General features: G+C 28.8%; 1 long non-coding RNA gene across 1 annotated transcript; it reads left to right on the top strand.

Annotated features, from left to right (window-relative positions):
* The first annotated feature begins 1,612 nt into the window (after positions 1 to 1,612).
* On the top strand, positions 1,613 to 5,935 carry LOC141461384 (uncharacterized). The gene is made up of 3 exons (XR_012462830.1): positions 1,613 to 1,840; positions 3,395 to 3,560; positions 5,688 to 5,935. It is a non-coding gene; the product is annotated as an uncharacterized lncRNA (long non-coding RNA).
* Positions 5,936 to 6,140: the final 205 nt, after the last annotated feature.

Below are 6,140 nucleotides of genomic sequence, written 5' to 3'. Positions count from 1 at the left end.
GCTTTAAGCGTTAATTAATTTATATTTTGATTCTTGAATGATTTATACTTTTCCAATTAGTAATGAATTTAGACTGTTCTTTTTTTCGATTAAGATGAAAAATTAAGCTGCACAGATAAGGGATAAATTCTTTTATTAAATACATATATTTATATAACAACTACAATAGAATGATCCTTTTGATAAGTTTGAATTAAACTTCTGGAAATTAATTTTGGACTTATTGGTCCTTTTAACAGAAGGAAAATATTAATTCAAATGCTTTTAAATTGTTTTATAAGTATTTTATGAATTTACTTTACTTTACAATGCAGTTAGACTAAAATTAAGTTTGTAAATAGTAAAGAACCTTAAAAAATTATTTAAATAATTTAGTTTTACTAAATTTATTTTAGAAATGTCTGGCTTGTGAGAGATTATTTTGAATTAAGAAAGAAATATTTTTTTTTTAATTTGGTTGGGTTTTTTACTACCCACTCTGTGAATCCAATGGCGCTGCAATATTCTTGCTTAGATCATAGCCATCTGCAAATTGCATGTTAATCTTTTGGCTCCTATCACCATCTTTAGTTTATTAAATAGTTATTTTTTTTATTTTATGAAATCTATGTTTCACATATTTTTTTTTTCAATTGTTGCAGGACTAAAGGAAGGAAAGGGGCAACATGTTAGATAGTTGAAGTATTTTCAAAATTAAAGTTTAGAATATGCTTTTTAGTTAGGGTTTTGAGGTGGACCAGTACAACATATTAGATAGTTAAAGTAATATCAAAATTGGGTCTGGTGCGGATGTTGTTTATGAGTTGAGACAAGTTGTAGGAAGGTCAGTTGAATCTTGCTCTCTTCAAATGTGATAACGAAGATTATTGAGTTGAAATGTATCCTCCCTGATTGAAGAAGTAGATTTGAAAATAGCTGGATCCGGTATGGATGTTGTTTATGAGTTGAGGCAAGTTGTAGGAAGGTCAGTTGAATCTTGCTCTCTTCAAAAGTGGAAGTAAAAAATTGTGTAAAACAAATGAAAGAAAAATTAATGAAAACTAATACTTTTGTAAGGGTTCTAAAGTTTAGTGTATTAGTAATGTTAGAGAATTGTTAAGTTGGAGTTTTATTTTACTGGGGGGAGGGGCGCAAATTTAAGTAGCTAAGATGGAATCATACCTATTTAATTTGTATTGGGTGGTAATAATTTTTAAATATTATTATTAAATATGAAATTTTCTTAGGATGTGAACATATTTTCATGCTATCTACAGTTTTCTGATATATCCTCTTTTCAATTATTCATATAACCAGAAACTAGTTTATTTTTCAGTTCTGGGTTTATCAGAACGTTTCTGAAATAAATATATAATTATTGATAAAGCAGGCTTTGTTGAAATTGAAAAAATTGTATTTATGTCGTCAAGAGTTATCCTGATAAGTGAATTATGTTAATACAGTTAAACATTTCATTTACAGAGCATTTTGAATGTATCACTTTAGCAGTATTAGTTTTCATTAATTTTTCTTTCATTTGTTTTACACAATTTTTTACGATTCATTAAACTTCTTAATAACACATGTGTATAGATCATATAACCTTACTCAGTCAGAAAGCCTATTGAGGGAGGTTACATAAAGTGCAGTGCGATACGGTGCGTATGTAAACGAAGTTGAGATTTCAGCAAAACGATTAAACTCCAGTGTTTTATGGACGTTCGATACAGATCTGGGATACCATAGATATGCATGCTAAAACAGATAAAAATTAATGATAACTTATTAATTTTATTTTGTATCAATCCACCACCTTCATAATGGTTAAAAATATTAGAAGTGATTGAAACTTGCGACTTGGGTAAATAAAACGACATATTTCTAACTGCGAATTTGTTGAGGTTACTGATTTCGTGTTACGAGTAAAATGCCTCATTTTACTGTTTTTAGTTTTCATATATTACTACTGTATAACATATATTACTAAACTGATGCTCATGATTTGCAGGAATGTCAAAATTACAGCAGAATATTTACTATATAAAGTTCGTGAGAAGCATATTTACTTAACTCACTTTATAAAAACATGCTAGTTTCATCATTTTTTCCCAAATATCATCTAACAAGTGATGAATTCCTCCATCTAAATGACAAACGTTCCAATTTTAAATTTTGACTCATCTGGTTTTGTATTTCTTTACAATCTTTTTCACTTCTTCAACTTCGGCACCATTTGTCCCAACTAGTGAAGAGGTCTAGTCAGTCTTCTTAAGTAACAATAGTGTGGAATCGTCTAACTTAGATGTCACTAAAATTTTTTTTGTAAAGGAAGAAATTGTTTTTAATTTCTTAACTCAGATATTAAATATTCTTTATTTTATGTATATTTTTACTCAGTTCATTCGTCGCTAATTAATATAGTTAGAATATATCAGTAAACAAAATAAACGCAAAAAATAAATTAGTGAATGATTATTTGAATTGTTTGTACAGTAGAGTTTTGTACGACATCCTTTTTGTCTGATTAACGTTTTAAATGGTTACAAGTAGAATTAATCAACTTTTTGTTTGAATCAGTGTCAATTTTCACCTATTCTTTTTTTACCCAGTTCAGTACCTCGTTAATAAAAGTGCTTATTTCAATTAAGAATTAAGCTTTTTCTTTTATTTGCTCTCCTTACTTGTTCGGACACAATCAACAGTACATCAAAGGATGCTTCTCATTATTGACAAAGATTTAATTTATTCTGTACATTCAAGGGAACAGCTTTATATATTATAATGTATACTTAAATTAATTTTGTTCTGGCTGCATGTTTGATATAAAGCTAAATTAATTTAACACATTTATTGCAATATTCAATTTCAAGAAATGAATTATCCAAGCCCAAAGGCGCATTGTTATTAGAGGCTTAATATTGTTTTGAAAGGTTGTGCCAAACATTATTTATATTGTTTGACTTTTTTACTATATTAATGTTAACCATTAAACATATTTGTAAACAAATCAATATTATTGTTTACTTCTCAGAACTCAGAAGATGTAGATTCAATTTATTCAGTACCATGGGTAAAAACGTTTTTAAAAAAGTTAAAATATGTAGTATATTAATTATGTCTTTTATGTATTCATTACCTAATTTAATTATGAAGCTAACTCTATTAAAATCTCTTGCTGCGGTTCTTTTCTTCTAAATGCTTAATGTTTGTTTAAAAGTTGTATTTTGTCCCACCGTTGAGGCTTAATAGTAGATTAACAATTTTGTGCCCAACATTACGTTGGAAAGTCAACTTCAGTAACATCAGTATCCAAATTGCAGACAAAAATAGTTCCATTATAAAATTGAAGACCTATTTATTGAAAAGTAAATGAAAGTACCATGGTTTTTAATTTATTTATTTTTCTTTATTACAGCGCATCGTTTCTCGACCTTTCAGCCAATAGTTGGCGTGCTGTTACCCTTGGAGGTCCGTTCTTTACATGCAGCTATACTTCCGCAAATGTGTTGAGGTGATTCTCATTCATTTCTACATCCCTGGAGAATTTACCCACGTGCTACCTTGTGAAGCTGTTCTTTCAGGTACCCAATTTTTTTTAGATAAATTAATTCATTCCATTTAGAAAAGTTTTAATTTGATTGATCAATATAGAGGTCATTGTTCATGAGAATTCTATAACATTTTTCAACCAATTAAAACCATTTTAATCCCCCTAAACTTTTTGTAGTTTAATTTTATGGGAAAGAATATTTAATTTGAATGAAAAGTATTAAGATTAAAACTGCATAAAAATGATATTGTATTTTCGTGACAAATTAATTGATTAAACCGGATTGTCTATTTAATCATATACAGGGTGATCCATTTAAAACGCACCAATCGTTAATAACATTTTTGGAAAACGGAGTTTCGAAAGAACTCATGAAGTAAACTATATGTTTTTTTTGTTTAGTTTTCAAATTTTCCACCCCTGATGCTGTATCTTCATTTTTGGCGGAGTTACGGTCAAAACCCCGATTGGGGTTCCATAAGGACCACTGGTTTTGTCAATGATTACAGGGTGAATGAAATTAAAGGGGACAATGATGAGAATGATCGTACCAGGGTGTTGGTCTAGTGGTCAAAAGCGTGGCTTTGTAAGTGGTAATTATATAGTAAAATGCATTGTTGCTTAGTTCCCACCATTTTGCTAGGGCTAACTCTGCCCTCTAAAGAGCTTTATCGTGCGAACACTAAATTACACAAACCATAAGCCTAGTATCTTTGGCGTAACGGTTGAGTATAGTTAAAATTCCTGTAATTGTTTTAGATTTGTCGATAATGTAGTATATGTTTCTTAATAAATTTGTTTACTAGGCATGACAAGGAGAGATCAAATAAAAGACGCTTATGACTATATTGCTTTTATTAAATTGTTCTTAATAATTAAAAGATCATTTTCTAAAAATGCCTTCTTATACATCTTTACGAACTTTGTAATTTTTGTATTGACATATTTTTTTTTTTTTTGTGTTTATTTAATATGATTTAAATATATGTATGGTTGAAAAGTAGGTAAATACATGAATTTCTTCCAATTGTTGTAATGAAAACACAAACAAGACCAAATCAGACATTTTTACAGAAAATTAAAGTTAAGGCTGGGCACTACTACTTGTAATTAAAACTGACCACAGGTTGTATGGATACTAAGTTACTTCTAAATCTAACGTACATAAGACCAGTTACTTATTGGAAATAAAAGCGTTAAAACTGCAAAGAAAAAGAGTGTAAGTGCTATCTAGCGACACATACTAGAACTATTAATGAAGTTGCAGTTCAAGCTTTTGCCGCTAGAAAGCATGAGCATGCTCTTTTCTAGTTTTTTACTCTGTTAAAACCAATAACATTCCGTTGAAAATGTAGCAGAAACTTCCTGTGAACTTTATGACATTAGTGAGAAACCAATATTCAGTAAATATAAGTTATTTTAGCTTAATTCTGCTAGTATTATATAAATATCACAAATAAAAGAATCACATCAAAATTAAACACATTCAAAAAAGAAATTAAAATTTCTGCAACAGTTTTAATCAGAAATGAAGCACAATGTATGATCGCAATGTAGATCAGTGTTTAGTGGGGAATTACTAGTAAAGGTAGATGTTTTGTTTAACTTAACTCTTTAACTCCTTTTAACTTAGTAATATTTATTTTATTTATATGGCTTAATGTTGAGGCTTAATAGTAGTTGTAACAATTTTGTTGTAACAATTGTTAGTATTAAACTCAATAAACCCCTCATTTGATCTTGTCACCAACATGGTTAAATGCGAGCGTAAAGTGGTCCTACAGAGGACTGGTGAGTTACCCGTGTAAAGACTTGTTTAGAAAAGTATTAATTTGATTGACCAATGTAGTGGTCATTGTTCATGAGAATTCTATAACATTTTCCAGCCAAGTTACACCATTTTAATCCGCTAAACTTTTTTTACTTTAATTTTATGGGAAAAAATGTTGATTTTGAATGAAAAGTATTAAGATTAAACAGATAAACGTCTATTGAGAAGATACAGGTTTTTAAGAAATGATCAATTCTTTAGTTTAATCACAGTATTGTTTATTTAATTTTTATAATATACATAAATTATTAGTTTTTTTTTCTCGAGCTTATTGCTAGGTAAAACTCAGTAAACATTTTAATTACAATAAATAATGTTGATTTTCAGAATTAATACTGTTGATACCGGAGTACTGCCTGCAAAACTGTTCATCAATGGAAGCCCAAGTGAAAAAGACGTAAAACATCAATCCAATGTGAATGCATCAACAAACATTAGTTAGGAATCTATAAACAAAAAAAAGTATGTAATTATTGTACGTAATATGCATGTTTTTATCTCAATTAAAAATTGCATGTTAAAAACGAATTATTTTGTTGCTGAATAAAATAGTCACTAAAAAATGGTTTTATTTATGTTTTCCTTTTAATCTTTCTTATAAAAAAACTTGAGACTAAAAAAATTAATAATATTGTATTCAACTTGCAAAATATTGAAGAAAGCACGAAAAAATAAAAAAAGAAACCTAAAAGGAAGGTTACACAGTCTAGAGAGTGTTAGAAACAAAAAGGAAAACCGAAAAGGAAGGTTAAACATGGCCGCCAGAGTCTAGAGAATGTG

The sequence above is a fragment of the Rhodnius prolixus genome, unplaced genomic scaffold, assembly GCF_049639745.1.
Source record: "Rhodnius prolixus isolate KJV_2025 unplaced genomic scaffold, Rpr scaffold_6, whole genome shotgun sequence".
In the NCBI taxonomy this organism is placed as follows: Eukaryota; Metazoa; Arthropoda; class Insecta; order Hemiptera; family Reduviidae; genus Rhodnius; species Rhodnius prolixus.
Note: the sequence above shows the minus strand (reverse complement) of the source record. Positions and strands in the feature narration are given on the sequence as shown.